Genomic DNA, 23,425 nt, shown 5'->3' on the forward strand with positions numbered 1-23,425 from the left:
CTATGTTTTCTTCTAGAAGCTCTTTATCTTTCATATTTAGATGTATAATCTGTCTAAAACTGATTTTTGGATATGATTTGCAGTAGATTTCTTTTTTCCCATATAGAGAATCTGTTAATCAACTTTTCATTGTTAAGACCAAAATACCTGACAAAAATGACTTAGAGGAGGAAAGAGTGATTCCAGGCTCGTGGTTTCAGAGGCTGGGCCTATGGCTGCCAGCCCCACTGCTGCATGCTCAGGGAGAGGCCGGGCTTCATGGCAGACACTAGGTGCAGGAGAGGCACGCTGCTCAGCTCACTGTGGCTGGGAAGACGGGGCAGGAGCCACAGGGAACATGCCCCCTTACGGGCAGCCCCCAGCGACCCACCTCCTCCGCCAAGCCTGCCACAATCACCACTGATGAGGTCACGGCTCTCGCGATCCACTAGTTGGACCTCTGAACACCTCGGCACTCCAGGAGCTCTTGGGCAACACCTCACATCCTAGCCACCACAGAATTCAATATGCCCAATTCACATTTTCTGAAAGGGCCATCTTTTCAAAAGATGGCACCTCTGTCACTAATCAAGTACTCCTTTACGTGCCATCTGCATAAAAGACGGCCCCTCTCCATCGGCCTGTCCGTCTGCGTCTGTCCTCCGCTGGTATTGCACTGCCTGATCACTGTAGCTCTAGACAGGAGCCTCCTTCAGCTCTGATCTGCTTTAGGAATGCTGATTATTTTGGGCCCTTTGCATTTTCATATAAATTTCAGAATCGGTTTGTCATTTTCCAAACAAAACAACAAAAAGAAAAGGAAAGCCTGCTGGGATTTTGACTGGAATTACAGGAATCCGAGATCAATAAGGGGACAAGTGACATCTTTACAATGCCAAATGTTGGTGAGTATGTGGAGCACAACTCTCATGCACTGCAGGTGGGCATGCCAGGCGGGCAATCACTGGGGACGGGTAGCCATCTACGAATGCTGTGTACGCCCACTGGTAACCAGCAACTCCACCCCTAGGTAGGCACCCAGCAGAACCCACACACGCAGGCATCCAGGACGGGCAGAGAGTGCCAACAGCAGCATTATTTGGTTTAGCAACTTTTTTTTCCAATGCTGAGAATGAAACCCAGGGCCTCACACATGCTAGGCAAACACTCTGCCACTGAGCCACACCCCCACAGTTTGGGAAAGCTAAATGGAAATAAGCTAAAAGTCTATCACCACTATAATGGACAAATACGGTATTTACATAATGGAATACTATTCCACAATAAAAACAAATAAACATACAGACCTACATGGAGGAAGGGGCTGAGGATGTGGCTCAGTGTGGTTCCATCCCCAGCATGGGGGGCTGAAGTGGGGAGTTAAATGAATGAATTCACAAATATAATGTTGAATAAAGAAACCAGACGTTAAGAGTAAGAAGCAGAACATGGAGAGTGGTTTATAAGGGTCAGAGAGATAATCCAAAATGGAAATATAACTAACGTGAACACACACACACACACACACACACACACACACACACACAGAGCAAAGTTATTTTAAATCTTAAAAAAAAAAAATCAGGAAAAAAGAAAATCTCTACACCTTGGTACATCAAGCTTGCTCAACACAGATATCATCTGACCAAGGTAGCTCTATAGACATATTCAACCATAGCACAACTGTGATCACAGCCACTCAGGAGGCTGAGGCAGGAGGATGGCAAGTTCCAGGCAGCCTCAGCAACCCCTGAAATAGAAAACAAGAAGGGGCTAGGGATGTGGTTCACTGGTAAACCCCCGCTGGGTTCAAACTCCAGTACCAGAATGAAAGAAAGAAAGACGACAACATAAAAACTTTAAACTTTTTCACAGACAAGAATGAAATCGGGGCTGAGGCTGTGGCTCAGCAGTAGAGCACTTGCCTGGCATGTGTGAGGCACTGGGTTTGATTCTTGGCACTGCATATAAATAAACAAAATAAAGATTTATCAATAACAAAAAAAAAGTTTTAAAAAAGGATGAAATTATATCAAGCATACAACCTTAAGAAGTCAGTAAAAAAGACAGAATCAGACGTGAAAGGAAGCAGAGGCAGTGAAACCAAACCACCGGATGAACTTAAATGACTTGAATAAACTGAATCTATAAAACAGGAGTTCTCTGACTCAAGACTTAAAACAGATAAAGTGCTGAGAGGAATGCTCTAGCACTCCCAGTTTACACACAAGACACCAAGGCTCAGGAAGGTTCAGGGACTGGCCCAGAGTCACAACTGGCCCAGAGTTGGAGTTTACAAACTCGACCTTGAACCCAGGTCACTTCACACTCCAACATCAGATCTACTCAGAAAGTGCTAGGCATTTGTGGGGAGCAAGACACTCATGGGAGTCTATGCAACAGGCCCCTGGGAATGGTCTCAACTGCCCACGGCATCCCCAGGCCCTGCGGGAGAGGTCCCACCTGGTCTGGCTGGGGCCCAAGCTACACTGTCATCTTCCACATAGCCTCCCACCCCAGAGGCTGCACCGGCCCAGGGCTCCTCACCCACAGGGCCTGTCTGGAGCCCTGCTCCCAGCCCTCAAGCAGCCCTGGGATGAAGGAAGCCCTCAGTTGACTTTGGCTAGAATCCCTCTGCAGTCTCCAGAGCCACTGAGCTACCCGACTCCCACTATTTAATATGCCATCAATTTTAGCAAGGGGGTAGGGGGCAGTGAGTTCAATTTCAATTTTCAATATACAGCTTAGGGAGGAACAGCCGGGTGGTGTGCTACACAAAGGCTCCCCGCTCCAAAACAAAATTTAACAAGGATCTGGCAAGAAAGACATCAAACCCACAGCTCTACTGCAGCTTCTCCTTCCCTTTCCACCTCCAAATAATGGTGAATTAGCAAGCGAGAAGCACTGTGCAAACACCACCAAGATCTATATTCTTTATTGTAAAATCTGATTTAGAACAGACGCTGGAGACGGCATTCGTATCGGATTGTTCCCTCTAACCAGATCAACAAGCAGCTTCGAGGGCCTGACACGTAAACAGAGCAGATGACTGACCTGGCTGGCTTCACAGACCCGTCAGGGCCCCTGTACCAGGAGCCGGACGCTCTGGACAGACAGGGCCAAGGGGAACGAGAAGCCTGGAAGCAAGCGCTGTGCCCCACTCCTGCCTCCCTGCAGCCCAGGCCTGTGCCCACAGGAGCCAACAGGCACCTGGGCCCAGCAGGCCTTGCCCAATGCCACATGCACCTCTCTCCTTAAATGAACACAAGTGACCTTGTAATGAGTCATCTTCATAACTAACGCATGTAACTGATACACACTCGCTAAAGCAAATTCAAATGATACTAAATAAATCAGCCCAACTCAAAAAGAAACCACTGTTAACATCCCTGGGCCTCAAGCCTATCAGCAGAGTGGTGGCTTCAATTTTTTTTTTTTCCAGCACTGGGGATCAAACCCAAGGCCTCCCACCAGCTGGCTGAGCAAGCGGTTCACACCTGAGCTACACCACCAGTCCTGGCTCCAATTTTTACTCTTCAAACACAGCCACCTGGTCCTTCTTAGTATCCTTAGACAGCCTTCTAAGGAAGGCAGGAAGAATGAGCAACTCATTTTTTAGAATGCCGATGCAGCGTCCCACCACACACCCACCACCCTGCACAGACACGGGGATTGTTCCCTGCTGCACACTGTGGCAACTACACTACACTGACACTTGGAACGCACGACTTCCCACTCGGGCCAGCATCTCTGCACCCGCCAGCTTTTCTATGAACCACAGTTTTAGTTTGTGTTCATGAAACTGAAAGGCAGGAAGGTGAGGAGCTGAGAGCTGCGACCGGCCCAGAGAGACCCAAGAGCCCCAGACCTTGCACTGGGGAAATTCCTAGGGCCAGATGCCCTTCAGCAGCGGATGCCCAGGACCCAGACACAGCCCACGCAAAACCCCATCTCCACCCCATAGCTCTGCTGGACGGGGCAGATGCAGATGGGGTGGCTGTCATCAGAAGCCCCAGGGAGGCTGCAAAAAGCCACCCCAGTCGGGCCAGCTGAAGAGCCCTCAGGGCCACACACAGCAGCCTCCCAGTCCCTGAGGGGTGGCTGCCGTTACCACTAGCGACCTCAGCCAGGGAGGCCCAGAGTAGAAGGGACGCTGAGGTCACACTGCACCCTGTCCCTCAACCACACCCAGCTCAGAGCCATAGGCCTGGGGGTGGGGGAACATAGAGAAGGTTCATCAACAACAGGCCCCTGTAAATCCCTGTTATCTTCAAGAAAGCAAATAAATCAGAGAAGGGGCCAAAGGGCTGGGCTGGAAGTCTCCAGCAAAACCCAAAGGAATCCACCCAGGAACCCGCACCCGTTTCCTCTCCAAGCCCCAGACCCTAGAGAGAACCCAGGACAATGACAGTCCCTGGGCCACCTATCAGACAAGACCAGGTCAGAGGGCAAACCCAGAAACAAGTGCCAAGCCCTCCCCAGACTCACAGGTGCGTGCCAGGCTGAGCGCAGCAAGGCAGAGGGGAGCCCAGTCTGCCCACCAGCACACTAGCCTCAGCCACTTGCCCTTCACACCCAACCCCGTGACTTTACCTCACCTCTCCCCCACCCACCCCACCGCCTCCCTACCTTCCTAAAAACTCAACACACTGTGCCCCCTTATCCCAACAAGTCCACTTCACAGGGCACACTGCCCACCTGGTTAAACCCCAACCTCTCATGTCAACACCCATTGGTGAGCCTCAAGATCCCTGGAGGGCAGTACTAGTTAGTTAACTCTACCCTGTGCCACACTGGATTTCTAGACACAATGCTATCACTCATCTGGGTTCTGCAGAGAGGGACAATGGCCCTCAATCCCCTTCATGGAAAGGGCTAAACAAAGGGCTAAGTGATAATGCGGGAGAATTGGAAGAAATTCACCCAGAGCTTTGAGAGACTGTACACCTGCCTGAGGATTCACACACACCCCCACCGTCCCTGCAGGTCTGGAATCCACAGGTTGTCCAGAAAGCAGTCATCTCTTGATATTAAACAGGAATAGCAGGAAGAAAGAAATGACTTTCATTTTCTATCTTGTACCCTGTGGAGTATTTGGATTTTTTTTTTTTTTTGTAACAAGCTTGTAATGTTACTGTTGCATTATTTTTGAGGTTTCAATAAACCAAGCAACGCAGAATCAACCGTCTACCCTTCCTGATTGGCCAGGTTCCCCACACTGTGCTAAATGCATCCTGGGTGGTGTGTCAGTCCCCCAGTCATGCCATGAGACAGGTTCCATCCCCCTGGGCAGCAGATAAGGAGTCTCTAGGGAGTGAGAGCTTATTTGTTCAAGCCCCACTGCAGGCAGGCAGAGTGGCGGGAAGGAACACTCCTGTCCGCCCAAGACCACATCCAGGCTGTGGAGAGGTCAGCTGCAGAGCCTCCTTGCAGCAAGAGCCCGTGAACTGCCTTAATATACATGCCTTCATTCCTTCCAGGAAATTCACCAAAACAGAAGACTCTGCATGAGGCAAAAACCAATGATCAAATGCCCTCGTTGGCTGGTAAAGGTGCCTGTCGTGGTGCTTCTCAGGTGGGTGGCAATGAGAGTTCCCATGCACCCGCCCCACAGGGCAGCCCTTGTTGGTTAAGGTGCCTGAGCTCCTAGAGGTAGGGGCCTGGCCACTAGATGTGGGCCTAACCTTCAGCATGCAGCACAGAGCTTAGCACACAATTAGAAACCCTAACACCCAATAAACAAATGAGCCCCAGGTGCATCAGCCTGCCTACTCCAAGTCCCCAAGCCCTCCTGAGGAGTACTGAGTCCAGGAACCATTAATAGCCACTGTCTACTGAGAGCACCTTGCCTCCTGCCAGGTACCTTATAAACACCTGAGCCATGACCCTCTCCCTAGTTCTATGAAGGTGTTACATTGCATTTTTGCAAACAAAGAGAACAGAGATTCAAAAAATTCAATAGCTGGCCCCAGGTCTCTCAGGTAAAACCTGAACCCGAAGGTGGCTGACCCCAAAGTGGCCTTCCAAGGTAGGGTGCCTCCTTGTGCACCTGTGCCTGCAAGAAAGCTGCTCTCCATCAGGAGGGAGAGCAAACAGAGGCATGGCCTTCCTTTCTCCCAGTGGACTCCCCCTTGGTTCCAGCACCAGAGCAGTATGGTTCCAAATGATGTCCTCGGGCACTCCTGGTCAGGGCCTGAAACCTCCAGCCTCCACTGATGAATACCACCCAGGCATTTATTTCCGGGAGTTCTGTTCCGTTCACTTCATCCACTAGGTGTAATCTCCCTGCAAGCCGGAGCTCAGAGGCCAAGTGGTTGAGCAGAGAACTGAGCAAATCTGCACAGCTACTGTCACCAAACACCGCCGAACCTGGGCCTCAGGGATCGTCCGTGGACAAAGAAGCCCATCTTCTGAAAGAAGGCCATTTCTGACTCTTACTCACCAGGCCCTCGTGTATAAAGGATGCAAGACAACATCTGTGCCAGGACCCTCATTTTAAATGATACCCCAAACCAAGCATGGACCTGGCCACCTGCATCTCCCCTCCTATCTCCTAGTCCTCAGGATGCCCAGAGCAGCTCTTCTACGGTCATCCACAGCCATGCTGCAGACTCCAGCAACCAGAGGTACCATTTCTTTTTATTTGAGACAGGGTCTCACTAAGTTGCCAGAGCTTCACTAATATGCTGAGGCTGGCCTCAAACTTGCGATCCCCCTGCCTCAGCTTCCCAAGTTGCTGGGATTACAGGCATGGACCACTGTGCCCAACTGGAGCAGCCACTTCTGATGCACCAGACCAAACGGATGACAATGTAAACCTTGCACACCCAAGAGGACCCAGAAAGGCTATTCACTTGGAAAAATATGCTCACCTCACCCACCTCACTATGGTGTATAAATGGATTCAAAGTTTTTTGAGGAAGTTAGCAGATTTCTTATCAAAATGCTATTGAAGTGCCAGAGGTCACGCTGCAGAAGCACACTCACCGGACACTTTATACAAACTATATGTTTTTTTTTTTTTTTTTAGTTCTCGGCGGACACAACATCTTTGTTGGTATGTGGTGCTGAGGATCGAACCCGGGCCGCATGCATGCCAGGCGAGCGCGCTACCGCTTGAGCCACATCCCCAGCCCCCAAACTATATGTTTTTAAAAATATATTTTTATAACCGATTTATTATTCACTTTTTTAAGTGTGGTGCTGAAGATTCAACCCAGTGCCTCACCTGTGCTTGTGTTACAGCCTCCAGCCCCCAAACTGCATGTTTTTGAAGAGAAAGTCAACACAATTTTACCAAAATTGTAACATCCCAAAATTTAAAGTAGGCGAAATGCCCACCACCAGGACGCAGGTAGAATCTAATCTACCAGAGTCAACTGCAGTGGCTAGAACAGATGACGTCATCCATCTACTTATGCTGTTACAGAACAGGACAGGGTGTCACATCAAGTGAAAGGGCAGCAGCTTCCAGAACACAAACATGCACACCCTGATCACGACTTTGTGATGTTTGTTGGTTCTGGGGATTGAACCCAGGGCACTCCACCACTGAGTCACATCCCCAGCCCTTTTTATTTTGAGACAGGGTCTTGCCAAGTTGCCTAGGCTGGCCTTGAACTTGCCATCCTCCTGCCTCAGCCTCCTGAGTAGCTAGGATGGCAGGTGGGTGCCACTGTACTATGTCTTGGATCCCCCACCCCCCGCACCCGGAAGAATCACAACAAACTTTTCAATGTCCCTTCTTTTAGAGGGACTGAGGAAGAACCTTTATACCTCAAACTTCTAACTACTACTACGACGACTACTACTACTTTTTCCTCTCTCTTTTTTTTTTTTTTTTAAGTTACTTGGGCCATGGGATTATGAGCTAGCTAGTTTTGTTTTCTTCTTTACACACTTGTACATTTTTTAAACCTAATAATTAACATTATTTTTAAAACATTAGCGGTATGGTGGATCTGTTTACATTCATGTAGAAAATGTTCGTGCTGATGTTTGAAAATGCAAGTTGCCATATAAGAATAGTAACAGCCCCATTTTTGTCTTTTACAAAACCTTCCTGGAGCCCATATTTGCATGTGTACCAAAGTCTAGAGGGATAAACACAGCTGTAAACAGTGGCTGCTGCCTGGGAGACCAAGGATGAGCTCTCCCTTCTCTGCCTACACTTGCGTGTCCCTCTCTCTCGGTGTGTGGTGCTGAGGATGGTAGGCAAGTGCTCTAAAACTCAGCTGCGCCCCAGCCCACTTTTTTCTTCTTAAGTAAAAGAATCTATGTATTTTTGTGATTTGTTTTTTTATCAAGGAAAAAAAAAACTCACAGTCTATATGGAGACAAGGTTCTGTTCTCCCCAGCAGTCTCCAAACACTGAGCCCTTCAGCCCGACAGGTCAGCCAGGCAGGAGTGCGGCCCCTCCCAAACAGGCCTGTGTTTTCCGTCCTGCCTGGAACAGAGCTGTTCTTTAAGCTGGGACTCTATGTAAACAACACCTGCCAAAAAAAGCTCTGGAGACACAAAGGAACCAGGAAAAGGGGCTGGAGATGACCCCTTTTCCACTGGGTCCTGCAGTCCATCTCATCACTCTGTACAAAGGGACGAGCCTGAAGCACACTGGGCTCTCTGGCCCAGGCCTTACCAGTCCTTGCATAACATTCACAAAAGGCCTGAGCACCTGGAAAGGTGGCTGACCCACAAGCTCTCTTCGGGGGCCCAGAGCTTCTGATTTCAACTCCTGTACACATTTTCATCTTCCAGGTCTTGGCACACGACTTTCAAAAGGTGCTTCTCTCATGCCTGCTAGATATCCCAGAATGCCCTCCCCTGGTGAGCGGGGCTTGGTCCTGGAGGGCTCATCTGCGCACAGTGACCCAGGCAGGGTGAGGTGGGAAGTGAGGTGGGAAGCAGCAGGACCCCAGGCCCTGGTTCACTCACTCCCCAGGGTTGGGGACCAGGCCATAAATAAAACACCACTGTTCCAAATCGTCATCCAAAGATATATGGATGGATAAACAAGTGTGGCATTATACGTGTGGTGGAATATCATTCAGCCTAAAGAGATGAAGGAAATCAAGAAACATGCTACAACACAGAGGAGCCTTGCAAACATGCTAAATGAAATAAGCCAGACACAAATGACAAGTAGTAGGTGGCCCACTCGCACGGGCATCGGTAGCAGTCCACCCACAGGGACGGGAAGCAGAGTGGTGGCTGCCAGGGGCTGGGGGACAAAGATTAGTGCCTAATGGGTGCAGATTTCCAGTCTGGGATGACAATAAACCAGGAGATGGCTGGTGGTGGCAACAGTGAGTGTGCTTCGTGCCACGAACTGCATACTTGCAAACGGTAAAGTTTATGTAAACTTGACCACAATTTAAAAAATGCATTTATAAGTCATGAAAGGTGTTATAAAGAAAAGCAGAGCCAGGCGCAGTGGTGCATGTCTGTAATCCCAGCAACTCGGGAGGCTGAAGTAGGAGGATTACAAGTTGGAGGCCCACCTCAGCAATTTAGTGAGGACTTGTCTCAAAATAAACAATAAAACTGGCTGGGGCTGTATGTACCTTAGTGGTAGAGAGTCCATGGGTTCAATACCCAGTACCACCAAAAAAAAAAAAAAAAAGGAAGGAAAAAAGAAAAAAAACAGAGAGTGATGGCAGCTAGGCTGAGGGGTCCCCAAAGTCTCTTCAAGGAGGAGCTTCCCCCACCCACTGGACCAGGAGCTCCTGAGGAAAGCCTACAGAACCTCCCAACCCTACGTCCCCAGAACATGAGTGCATAAGACACTTGTCCAGATTCAAACCAGGAAATGGAGCAAGACCCAGAGCGCCACGCATTCAAAGACTTCACCAGGACCCACTGGCTCATGAAGGAGAAAACTGACCCTGTGCAGAAGAGAGCCCACAGACCCTCTGACCTCAGCAATCCACTCGGCAAGACAACCAGCAAGTGGAACAACATGGGCATGGGGGATGGGGTGGGAACGCTCACCAAAGTGAGGCTCATGTGAGGGGAGAAGCCAAAACAGCAACCTGAACACCCACCCACAAAGGGTTGAATCAACCCTGGCACATCCATAAGACAGCAACTGTGCAGTTACAGAACCATCATGCTCTTAATAACAGGGAAATACACTCTAACATTAAGAACAAAAAGCTAGCTATCAACTGTGTACACAGCATTTACAGAATTGTTCCAGTTCTGAAAATACAGGCGCAGCATCAGAGGAAACAAACACCACAGCCTTGACTGCAGCTATCTGTGGATGGTGAGGCTCCAAGTGATTTTCACTTGATTTTCATATTCTTAAAGCATCTTTCTTTTTTATTTTTCCCAGAGGACACATTACTTTTACCAATGGTGAAAACATGCTTAAAGGGCCTTGTACAATGGCTGGCAAGTAACAGGTGCTCAAGGAGTATTAGTTGCAGGACAAGGGAATTAAAAGTGCAATTGACACTGCCTGTGCCACACAGAGGAGAAAAGCTGGTGGTGTGGAAAGGAGACAGGCTGGAGTTTCAGAACTGGCTGCAGAGGCAGGAAAGGAGGGAAGCAATAATGTCAGAGTGGACAGGTGGCCAGCAACCAGAGATGGACTTCAGTCTGCAGGCACCTCCTGCTGCATGGAAAGCTCCTGACAGCAGTGTGGCTGCAGCGTCCTGGAGGCTGGGCTCTGGCGAAGCGTTTCTCAGAAAATCAACAAGTACAGCTGAGAACAAAGCTCAGCCAAGGCGGCTGGCCCAAGCCACTGAGGCAAACCTCCCTCCCACTGCTGAGATTCCCCACACACCACCCACCGATGTAAACAGTGGATCACCGGCAAGCCCAGGGCTGTGATCACCCAGGGAGGAGGCCCCATCTAAAGGGCGCCTTTTAAACCTGGAGCTGGTCCCCAGCAACTTTGCTTCACCAGAGAGCTCCCCGCTTCCACCTCCCCCACCTCTGCACCAAAGGCAGCCACCTTTATCCAAAAGACAGACCCAGGGCCTCTGAGGCTGCCCAAGCCCCAGTGTCTTAAAAAGAAATTGAGCTATGAGTTGAAAAGATGGTCTAGCTGGCCCTGCACTTCTACACAAAATGTATTTAAAAACCAAAAACAAGAGACTCAGAGCACAAAGCCCAACAGATGTCTGCTGGCAACAGTATTTTTTGGAGGGGAAATGCACTGTTTTAAGATCTAGTAGAGAGAGGCCCTATTAACACCTGCCCTCCTGGAACAAGATGTGCACCTCTGACAGTAGAGAAGCCTCATTATTGAATTTAGAAACAGAGGCAGCGGTCCTCCTAACCTATTCTGGTTTGAAATAGAAACCAACACAAAAATGATCAATCCTACATGGTAGAATAATGAGACATAACCAGCATACAGCCATCAGCAACATGAGTCAGTACTTTATGCAAGGCAAAAAGAAAACTTGAAAGTACAATAAAATAATCCTTCAAGAATAATGAGAACTGAAATTCAAGAGAGTGGAGGATGATAGAAAAGCCAACCAAATGGTACAATGAAATTCCCTGAGCAAAGCCCAAGGCAGCCAGACCCTGCAGGAACCGTCCTGACCTGCCATTCCTGAAATTCCACTCTCCCAAGGCCCCCCAGGCCCTTCCTACCCAGGCTTTCTTCCTCCCCACTTGGGCCAGTGGAGACTGGACAGGCACAGGGCAGGCTCACCAGCAGGACCACGCAAACAGCATCAAGGAGCTCAGTGGTTAACAAATTCAGAGGCACTGGAAATCATGGTGGGAGGGGCAGCCACCTGCCCGCTTTCCTAACCCACCAGCAACAAATAGACCAGGGTAGGGCAGAGAGGATGGACCAGGAGGCAGAGGAAAAATGAAAGGAAAACATGACCCTGCTGAGACATCTGTCCCACAGCAGTTTACAAAAACCACCAAGATGGTGTGGAAATGCCAAAGGAACAGAGGCAAATTCCCCAGCAGACGGCACAACCACGACCTACACAAGCCACTAGGTGAATAGGCTTGGTCTAGAGACAAGCTCAGATTCACCAGGTGCAGTAGTGCATGTCTGGAATCCCAGGGGCTCAGGAAGCCAAGGCAGGAGGATCACGAGTTCAAAGCCAGCCTTGGCAAAAGCAAGGCACTAAACAACTCAGTGAGACCCTGTCTCTAAATAAAATACAAAATAGGGCTGGGAATGTGGCTCAGTGGATGAGTGCCCGAGTTCAATCCCCAGTACAGAAAGAGAGAGAGAGAGAGAGAAAGAGAGAAAAAAAGAGACAACTTCGGTCTCTATCCTCACTTGTGGCTGAGACTGGCCTCAGTCTCCAGTGAGAACTTGTGGCCTTCCATGGTCTGCAATAAACAGCAGAATCCAGACGTGCCTGAGCTTCCTAGCTCTTCTCAGCCATTCTGGGGCTCCCAAGCAGTTGGATGATCATCAGATGCTAGGAGCCACAAGCATATATACGATGTATGGCACCTTTGGTTGTAAAGTGACGCCAGCTAGCCACTGAGATGATTATGTTAAAATTTACATTCATATGCAAACTGGACTCCCGCTGTTCACCTTGGCCTGCTACCGGACTCAAGTTACGGGACTTTACGGGACTGCTGGAGAGTTCCCATTGGTTGGGGAAGGATAGTAGGAGGGAATTCCGGAGGAGGTGGGAGGAGACGGGGGGGTTCCGGTCGGCGCGCGGGTCCGGTCGGACACCCTCGTGGGAGGACCGGTTTTTGACTTGCTGGCGCTGAGAGTGTTAGCGGCTTTTTCAAAATAAAGTTTTGTTCCTGCTTGATTGGCTCGTGATTCTGTGCCCAGCCAAGACTGCGGCATTTGGCGGCCCGTGCGGGGAACGCCTGAAGCTTAGAGGTGAGTAAATTGCTCGCCCCTGAGGGAAGGCGACAGGATGGATGACCTTCTCAGAAAACAATGTGTTCTTGTTTTGATTTATTTTGTTTTCATTTCGAGCTCCCTAGCCCTAGAATTTTCTCAGGCGAACTGGAAAAAATGGTTGGCTCAAGGTTTGAAGTTATTCAGCCCTGAGAAAGAGAAAATTGATACAACCATTGTCTGCTCCGTCTTTGTTTCATTCTGCTTCGGCTTTGTTTTATCCTACCTTATTGGGTTAGGTTATAGTAGATTAGAATCCAATAAAAAACAAACCGAAAAACTGTTAAGTAAATTGTTAGAGGTCCAGACTATGGTAGAAAAAACGCTAGGTCAAGCAAAAGAGAAGGTCTCTCAAGCTAGTCAGACAGAGGAGAATTTAAAGAAAGCAAGCTTAGAGGACAAGCAGCCATCAGGTGGAGAATTACAACAGGAGGTTGCTACCAACTCCGTTCTATCACCAGAGGGCGTAACTCAGCCAACAGCTCCATCTACCGCTGAGCGGCCCTCAACTACCGTAGTTGATGGACGGAATTCTGAGGCAGGACCCCAAAGATTAGCATGCCCTGTACTTGAGCAGGCAGGAGGGCAACGAATTCACCGTGCTTTAGATTTCAAAACAATAAAGCAATTAAAGGAGGCTGTAACGACCTATGGGCCGCAAGCTCCCTTCACAATAAGCATGGTTGAATCTGTTACCAACTTGGACATGACACCAGCAGATTGGGCTAACATGTGTCGATCTGTGCTAAACGGAGGACAATATTTGTTATGGAAGGTTGCCAATGAGGAATTTTGCATGGAGACAGCTAGGCGAAATGCAGAAGCTGGGTACCCTCAAAGAAATATGGACATGCTTTTGGGGAAGGGACCTTATGAGGGTCAAAGACAACAAATTGAATATGACCCTGGTGTGTACGCACAAATTGCTGTAGATGCAGTTAGGGCATGGAAAACTTTACAGGGGCATGGAGACTTACAAGGTCAATTATCTAAGGTAATACAAGGAACTAATGAACCTTATGCTGAATTTGTAGATAGACTTATTCAGTCAGCCTCTAGGATATTTGGAAATACAGAACAGGTAATGCCATTTATAAAACAACTGGCTTATGACCAAGCAAATCGTTGCTGCAGAGAGGTCATTAGACCATGGAGACATGAGGATTTAAACACATATATTAAATTATGTAGAGACATTAATGAACAGGGGCAAGTCTTAGCAGCAGTACAACAGGCTTTAGATGCCAGGCCAAGAACATGCTATAATTGTAATCAAACAGGACATTTTAAAAGGAGTTGCCCCATAAGAGGAGGGTTTAACAAAGCTGGATATCAAAGGAATAGAATACCAGGTATTTGCCCACGATGCCGTAGAGGGAGACATTGGGCTAATGAATGCCGTTCTCAAACCACCATAGAGGGTATTCCGTTATCAAAAAACGGACAAGGACCAAGTGTTTACCCACGATATCGTGGAGAAAGGTATCAAGCTCCATTGCCAAAAAACGGACTAGAGGGCCCAATGCCCCGGGGCCCCAAACCACAAATATATGGGGCAATGGAGGAACCCAACAGCCCCATCAAGGTAGTGCCCAGGACGCATTATCCATTAAATCCCTCATCAGACAAACTAGAGGGAGCGCAGGGCTGGACATCTGCGCCTCTGCCAGAGCAGTACTAACCCCAGAGATGGGAATTCAAATCATTCCCACAGGAGTAAAAGGACCTCTTCCCCAGGGAACAGTAGGCTTATTATTGGGACGCAGTTCTTCTACACTAAAAGGACTTATGATAAGTCCTGGGGTAATTGATCCCGATTATGAAGGTGAAATAAAAATTATAGCTAGTTCTCCAAGAGGTATATCAGTAATTTCACCAGGAGATAGAATAGCACAGTTATTAATAATACCCAGCCTGCATGATAAATTTTCCAGTTGTAATGTAGAAAGAGGTTCCAAGGGATTAGGCTCCACAGGTGTAGATTGGGCTATGCTGTCTTTAAATTTAGATTCTCGCCCAATGCTAAAATTAAAAATTCAAGGACATGACTTTAATGGGCTGCTGGACACAGGAGCTGACCTCAGCATCATATCTCGTCAAGAATGGCCAAAACATTGGCCATTACAACAAGCCACTCAAACGCTTCGAGGCCTAGGAGTGGCAACAAATCCCCATAGAAGTGCTATGGTATTAGATTGGAGGGATCCTGAAGGATGTGAAGGAACTATACAGCCCTATGTATTGGATCATCTTCCTGTAAATTTATGGGGACGAGATGTCCTAGATCAATTAGGATTGACATTAACAAATAACATCAATCCTAACGCGCCCACTACTAGGGCTAAACAAGGCTTTAGGAAAGAAAAAAGATTAAGAGAACAAGAACAAGGTATGACAGCACCTATTCAAATAGATCAAGAAATAAATAGACATGAATTGGGTTTTCAGAAAGGGCCACTGAGACAATCAAAATTACTTGGAAATCAGAAAGACCAGTGTGGGTTCCTCAGTGGCCCTTGACTAAAGAAAAGATACAAGTAGCCCATGACTTGGTCAGACAACAGTTAGCGGAAGGACATATACAACCTTCCGTATCCCCCTATAATACTCCCATTTTTGTCATTAAAAAGAAATCTGGTAAATGGAGATTATTACAAGATTTAAGAGCCATTAATAATGAGATGGTTATTATGGGACCTGCTCAATCAGGGATTCCTCAATTGTCTGCTTTACCAAAAACCTGGCATGTTTTAGTTATAGATATTAAAGATTGTTTCTTTTCAATTCCAATTCATCCCGAGGATAGTCCACATTTTGCATTTACTATCCCTGCACTGAATCATGAAGGTCCTGATCAGAGATATGAATGGAAAGTACTCCCTCAAGGGATGGCTAACAGCCCAACTATGTGTCAAATTTATGTTAATAAAGCAATCCAGCCACTTAGAAACCAAAATCCTGAACTACAAATATTTCACTATATGGATGATGTGTTACTGGCACATAAAGATAAAAACACATTACTAGAATGTTATGCCACACTTACAAATTTATTGAAAAATTATAATCTAGAGATAGCAATAGATAAAGTACAATTAAATCTTCCAATTAATTATTTAGGAGTTCTATTATCCTCAACCATGGTCCGTCCACCAAAAATTCAAATACGAGTAGATCAACTCAAATCACTTAATGACTTTCAAAAGTTATTGGGAGACATAAATTGGATAAGGCCTTATCTAGGCATACCAACAGGAGAGTTAGGACCTTTATTTGATATTCTAAAAGGTCCATCAGATCCAAATTCACCCCGCATGTTAACGCCTGAAGCAAGAAAAGTATTAAAAATCATTGAAACATATATGGAAAATATGCATTTGGATAGAATTGATATAAGTTTGCCTTTATTATTTATTGTACTACCAACAAAAAATATTCCTACAGGAGTATTTTGGCAAGAAGGTCCATTATTGTGGATACATTTATCTTATTCCCCTAACACTATTCTTACTAGATATCCTGAGGCTGTAGGACAATTAATACTCAAAGGAATAAAAGCAGCTAAGGGAGTGTTTGGGATTTCTCCCAATAAAATTATTACTCCATATACTATGGATCAAATTGATGAGTTAGCTAATGAGTTAAATACTTGGGCAATAATCCTGTGTAAAACTAGTGTTTCATTTGATAATCACTTACCATCTAATCCTTTGTTGTCTTTTTGGTCTAAGCATCCTGTAGTTTTTCCAAAAATGACAAGAAAAACCCCTATCATAAATGCTCCAAATATATTCACTGATGGGTCAAACAATGGTACAGCAGCAGTAGTTACTCCTGATCAAACTTTTACATTTTTAGTACCCAAACAATCAGCTCAAAAGGTAGAGCTTAATGCAGTATTACAAGCTTTTATGATGTTTAAAGATTCTGTATTTAATTTATTTTCTGATAGTCAGTATGTAGTTAATGCTATTAATTCCCTTGAAGATGCTGGTAGGATTTCCCCTTCCTCTACTGTTTTCTCTTTGTTTTCCGCTATACAAAGTCTAATCTGGGACCGAAAAGATCCATTCTTCATAGGTCATATCAGGGCACATACAGGATTGCCTGGAGCCCTTAGTATGGGCAATGAACTAGCAGATAAATCTACACATGACATACATATTTTCTCCACAATAGAAGAAGCTATAAATTTTCATAAAAGGTTCCATGTCAATGCTAATACTTTACAAAAGCGTTTTAAAATAACTAAAGAACAGGCCAGACATATAATAAAACAATGTCAAAATTGTGTGACATTTTTACCACAAGTTAATCTTGGAGTCAATCCTAGAGGACTAATACCTAACCATATTTGGCAGATGGACGTCACACACTTGCCAGAATTTGGAAAATTAAAATATTTACATGTTACAGTTGATACCTCTTCCGGATTTTTGATGGGCTCCCTTCATGCCGGAGAAAAAACTAAAGATGTTATAGCTCATTGCTTACAAAATTTTGCCACTGTGGGCGTTCCAAAACAGTTAAAAACGGACAACGGTCCTGGTTATACTTCCTCCTCTTTTAAACAATTTTGCTCATCATTTGGTATTACTCACATAACAGGAATTCCATACAATCCACAAGGACAAGGCATAGTTGAAAGAGCTCATCAAACTATTAAAATGTACTTATTAAAACAAAAGGAGGGAATTGGAAAGGGGTATATATCCCCCAAAGATAAACTTAAAATAACCCTTTTTACTCTAAACTTTTTAAATTTAGATTCATCGGGACTTAGTGCTGCGGAAAGACATTTGTACCCCAAAAATGTACATAAGCCTAAGGTACTTTGGAAAGATATTCTAACAGGACAATGGAAAGGCCCGGATCCAGTGATAGTCTGGAATCGGGGCGCTGTCTGTGTTTTCCCACAGGATGAACAGCAACCGATTTGGATTCCAGAGAGATTAACTAAAACAATTTCTACAGAAAAAGAAGATGATTTGACTCAAATCCATAACAGCTGACATCCAGAGCTCCAGCTTGGCTATTCTTACATCTGCGACAGTGATTAACCAAGGTTTTTTTTTTTTCAGTATCTATTTTATTATTGCATTTTTCCACATCATAAAGTTCTATTTTATTTTTGAGCTCATACAAACCTAGGTTAATGTTTTTCTGATCAGTTTTATTTTTTGACTGTGTTTTATTTTTTATTTATTTATTTATTTATTTATTTATTTATTTTTTTTTTTTGACTGTGGAGTTTTTAAACATTGCAATGGAGATTTCACCTAAGTATAGTTACAAGGCCTTTATTTACTATTGTCTTATGTGTTGTATGTTGTGTGCACACTTCTGTTTTGTGTTGTATGTCTGTATGTGTGTATGTCCATATTTCTTATATGAGGAGCGCTCATGAAAAAATGGATCCGAATTTTTTCTTTATTCACGTGATTTATATGGTTTAATTTAAATTAGGTGAACAGCTGTTTATGATTGTTGTTAAAGATGGTTAACAGATCTGTTTGTTTACTAATTTAAATTTGGTAAACGGCTGTTAAGGATTGTTTTTAAAGGAGTTTAACAGATCTGTTTGTTTACTTTCACCTTTTCTTTTTATTATATTTAATAATTCTGTTCAGGATAATGTCTCTTTACCATCATTGCCAGAATTTCCATCTCCATCCCAATTCCAGTGAAGACTGAGATAAAACCAAACTACAGCTTCTATGATAGCTATCACAGTAAACTGTATAAACTGATGCATCAATGAATATAACTCAACAAGTAATGCTATCAAGGACTTGATTTACTTTGGGAGGATATGGACATATTGATAGACTCCTCCAATTTGAACTGCTTGCAGAACTTGCCTGGACTATATATCAGTTGCATACATTGTGAAATATCATCTGGTGCACCGAATTGTGGTACTGCTGGCATATTTTTGCTGATGGTGTCACCAGTGATGCAATTTCCTTGCCAGCTCACCCCATGTTTATTGTGGTAATACTGGCATATCTTTGCTGATGGTGTCACCAGTGACGCAATTTTTCCAAAGGAGCCGTCAATTGGCTTGGTGTCGTGGCATTTCTGTATCCTCCTCCCTTCTACTAGTGATGGTCTAAATTTGGGGGCCAACAGAGGTGAGGCAAAGAACCTCACCCCCCCACTGGCACCAAGGCTAAATTTGGGGGCCAACAGAGGTGAGGCAAGAACCTCACCCCCCCACTGGTGCATAGGCCTATCCACAAGCATGGCTGAATGCTGGACCGGTAGTCAGCGACGGGTTGCTCTGATTACAGTGGATTCAACCTAAGACAGGAAGCTGACGCCTAAAGGTCAGTTCTCCCATGACGGGTAAGAACCATATGTTAAATTGGACAACCTACCAGGCACGGTCCCTAGCCACATTGCTTGTTGCTTAATTAAACAGAAGGGGGCAGATGCTAGGAGCCACAAGCATATATACGATGTATGGCACCTTTGGTTGTAAAGTGACGCCAGCTAGCCACTGAGATGATTATGTTAAAATTTACATTCATATGCAAACTGGACTCCCGCTGTTCACCTTGGCCTGCTACCGGACTCAAGTTACGGGACTTTACGGGACTGCTGGAGAGTTCCCATTGGTTGGGGAAGGATAGTAGGAGGGAATTCCGGAGGAGGTGGGAGGAGACGGGGGGGTTCCGGTCGGCGCGCGGGTCCGGTCGGACACCCTCGTGGGAGGACCGGTTTTTGACTTGCTGGCGCTGAGAGTGTTAGCGGCTTTTTCAAAATAAAGTTTTGTTCCTGCTTGATTGGCTCGTGATTCTGTGCCCAGCCAAGACTGCGGCAATCAGATATCAAACACTGTTGGCCATAGGATAGGAGGCAGGGAGGTCACAGTTCCATACACCAAGAGAATACAAGAAAAGGCTCAGGAATTGTAAGAAAAGAACCAGAAAAACAAGTAACCAAGAAAAACAACTTACATTTTCATCACCTTCCTATGGATAGAAACACTTTGCTACAAATCTTGCATGAGGCTCCCACGAGCCCCCACAAGATGCCCAAGGCAGGCATAATTATTCCCATTTTACAGACACAGGAGCCAAGCCTCGGAGACCTGTGGGAGGTAACCCAATGAGAACCATGAAGCAGCTCCACAGGCTCCAAGGGACGCACTTGCCTGAACAAGCTGAGGCTCCCCAAGTGATTATTTGCCAATTCCAAAGGAAAGCAGTTACCCTCCAAAGGAAGGACTCCCTAGGCTCCTGTCTGTTGGCCTAAGGATCTCAGCACTGTCCCACTCTGCCTGAAACCCAGCTGTAGGACATGACTCATCCAGGGAAGGCACCCCAGGTCCATGGACAGGGACCTAATCCCACACACTGTAGGTCCACTAAGCTCTTGAAAGCTCCAAATGTTCCTTTCCCATCCTTGTCCCCCTGGGGCCCAGCACTTAGTGATCAATATTGACTTGCCTCTTTAATTCCTTCTCCCCTGTCCAAGCCTCAGGCCAGCACCTGTGGATGCTTGGGCACAGCTCAGTTCTATGGGTGGCACCACAAGTAGCCACCCCTCTTTCCTAGGACTGGACAGTTGTTATGCAAAAAGCTACAGGAGGAACAATCATTGAGCACCGACTGCATGCCAGACCCTACACCAACATCTCAATTCTAAGAGGTGGGGAGTGCTGTGTTCCTGTTTATGCCAATGAAGACTCAGAGAACCCCAGATGGATCACAGGGTTTAGAGATGCACCCCAAATTCTGGGCCCTCCAGTTCCACCTAACTGGAGCGCTGTTCACAGATATTGATTTGGAAAAAAAAACATGCAAAGACTCCAGAGAGATGATTCCAAAACCCAGTCGGATGATAATGTAGAAATCCAAACCAAAAATGCATGCTAACCCTTAAAGAAAAGAAAAATCGTAGGGAAAGTTTACCCATCTGGCGTCCCAAAGGTTTTTAAAGGTTTCTCCCAGGCAGCCATTTAGCAAATGACACACTCCCGGGGAGCCCCCTCCTGCCACTTCCTCCAAGCTCACCAGTGCCTTGAAAACACCACTTCTTACCTAGGTGGGCTCCGACCTCCCCCGGTATTTAAAAAAAAAAGAAGAAGAAAAGGAAAGAAAACACCACCTTCCAATTTTACGTAGGCAAATCCGATCCTGGAGGCCCACAATTTCAACAGGGCTGTGCTTCTTACTTAGGAGGAAGGAGAGGGAAAAAAGGAAAGGAGGGAAAAAAAAAAAAAAAAAAAAAAGCCCAGCCATCTGGCAGGCCCCGAGTAGCGACATCCTGTTTATTATTAAACATTTTTAGCAGAAGGGCACTGGGTGTTTGGGAAATAACCCCGTCCGCGCACTCGCGACGCCGGCGGGCGGCCCGGCCCGGCCCTCCCCGCGCGGCCCGGTCGCCCCAGACCACCAGCCCGGCCCGAGCCTCCCGCGGCCCGCGCCCCGGGGTCCCCGGGGTCGGCCTCGGGAGGCGGGCCGGCCGCGGGGGAGGGGCGCGCCGGCCGCCGCCGCCCCGCGCCGACCCCGCCCGGCCCGGCCGCGCGCCCAGGCCGCGGCGCACAACAATGGCGAGGCCGCCGCCCGCGCAGGCCGGACCCGCGCCCGCCGCAGCCCGCCCGGCCCGCGCGCCCGCGGACAAAGGTCGGCGGCCGCAGAGACAAAGCGGCCGCCGCCGCCCCGCGCCCCCGCCGCGCCGCCCGGCCCACCTGGTCTGCTTCCGCGGGCGCGTCGGGGCGGCGAGGGCGGCGGGCGGCGGGCGCGGGGCGGCGGGATGGCGGCGGATTGCGCGGCGGCGGCGCCGTGCTCGTCCTGCTGCTGCTCGCTGCCTCCGCCTCCGGCGCGCGCGGCCTCCTCCCTCCCTCCGCGCTCGCTCGCTGGAGCTCGGCTGTGTCTCGCCGCCGCCTCCGCCCGCGCTCGCCTCCCCGCCCCCCGCCGCCGCCGCGGCCCGCGCAGCGCCCCCTGCCGCGCCGCCCGCGCCGCCCGCGGGCCGGGCGGGGGTCCGGGCGGGGCGCGGGGGCGGGGCGCGCGGGCGCCGCGAGGGGCGGGCCGAGGGCCGGGGGGCGGCCCGCGCGGGGGTGGGCGAGCGCGCGAAGGACGGCGGGGGCGGCGGCGCGGCCCGGAAGGGGGCCGGCGGCGGGGCCGCGCCCGGGCCTGGGGGAGCCGGAGCGCCGGGTCCCCGCCCCCTGGAACTGCGGCGCCTCCCGGCGGAGCGCGAGCCCGCATTGTGTCGGAACGTGCAGGGTGTGATGGGGGCGCGGAGAGGAAGCCCGAGCGATACATTGTTCAGGTCCGCAGCAAGGTTGTTGCTCACTGTGGATACTTTCTCCCCTTTGTCTGCGATGGGAGGCCGTAAACCATCCCTCTTGAGCGCGACGTGGTGTGTTTGTGTGAATCGAAACAAAAGGCCCGGGAGAAGCGCTCCCCTCGGTTACCTCGGGTGCTAAGGACGGTTCTTGTTTTGTATTCAGACACCTTAGCAATTAGAGGAACAATCCCAAAAAGCAAAGACAAAAGGCCTCTGGGCGCTGGCATCCAGATCGCCTCACTCCCCTCTTCAGGCATTTCTCCTGACACTTTGCATCAGCTTCAGGCCATGCCCTGCATGAAGCGGGTTTGTCTCATTCTCCCACGTGTGATTGTTCCAGTTCACAGGTGAGAAGATAAAGAAGATCTGAGAAGTTAGGTAACTTGCCCAGGTAGGCCCAGGAAGAAATTTAACTGCTTTATTTTGCCCATCTCCAGAGACCAGGCCCAGCATGCGGGTGGTGGGATTCTGGGTAATGTTGCAACCTTCTTTATACTTTGCTACATTTTGTCTATGGTCATTTTCAGTGTTTTACTTTTTCTTTCTTTCATGTGGTGTGTGTGTTAGAGAGAGCGAGAGAGATGGGGTCTCATTGTGTGTCCTAGGCTGGTCTTGAACTTCCTGAACTTAAGGGACCCTCCTGCCTCAGTCTCCCAGTGACTAGGACTACAGGCCCACATTGTCACACCCTGACTTTACCCTCTCTTTAATAAAATTTGCTGTTGACTTCTATCTCCACAATAGAAAGGATGTAGCCCTCATCTTCATTTTTCATCTTGTGGCTTGTTCTTAAAACCATCTTCAGGAAGGCTATCAAATCTGCCCCATCCTTACAACCATCAACAGAAATGATAGGAAGAGATTGAATAGCAGGTGTGACCTTTATTGAGTACTTATTGTATGCCAACTACTATGCTAAACTCTCAGGATAGAGTCAACCATTTGGCCCTCATGGCATACCACAAGGCAGACTCTGTAGGGAGTACCAGTATTGCATGTAACAAAGAAGAAAGGCAGACTTTGTAGCAGGCAGAATAATGCCTCCCCCAAAGATGTCCAAATCTTAATCTGAAACCTGTGAATGTGTCACCTGACATGGCAAACAGGACTTTCCGGGATGATTAAGGATCTTGAGATGGGGAGATTATCAGGGATTATTTGTGTGGCCCAATGGAATCACAGAGGTCCTTTTAAGAGGGAGGCCAGAGAGTCAGAGGGGGAGATGTGACTGCGGAGCTGAGGGCATCTGGGCTGATGATGGAGCCGTGCAGAACACAAGGCAGGAACAAAGCAGCC

The 23,425-nt window shown here is 47.8% G+C and overlaps 1 protein-coding gene across 17 annotated transcripts in view; it reads right to left on the reverse strand.

Moving 5' to 3' along the window:
* PRRC2B (proline rich coiled-coil 2B) overlaps positions 1 to 21,775 on the reverse strand; it is an 85,934-nt gene extending 64,159 nt beyond the window's left edge. For 12 of the 17 annotated variants that reach the window (XM_081280004.1, XM_081280009.1, XM_081280001.1 and 9 more), the window contains exon 1: positions 21,531 to 21,775. The gene's annotated coding sequence lies outside the window, so the exon portion shown is untranslated. Of the gene's footprint in view, positions 1 to 3,033; positions 3,053 to 21,530 lie in introns of those variants that run through there. The other 5 variants (XM_081279998.1, XM_081279996.1, XM_081280011.1 and 2 more) reach the window with 2 other exon arrangements.
* Between the last annotated feature and the right edge of the window lie 1,650 nt (positions 21,776 to 23,425).

The sequence above is a fragment of the Spermophilus citellus genome (assembly GCF_964194105.1).
Source record: "Spermophilus citellus genome assembly, chromosome: 2".
NCBI classification, from domain to species: domain Eukaryota; kingdom Metazoa; phylum Chordata; class Mammalia; order Rodentia; family Sciuridae; genus Spermophilus; species Spermophilus citellus.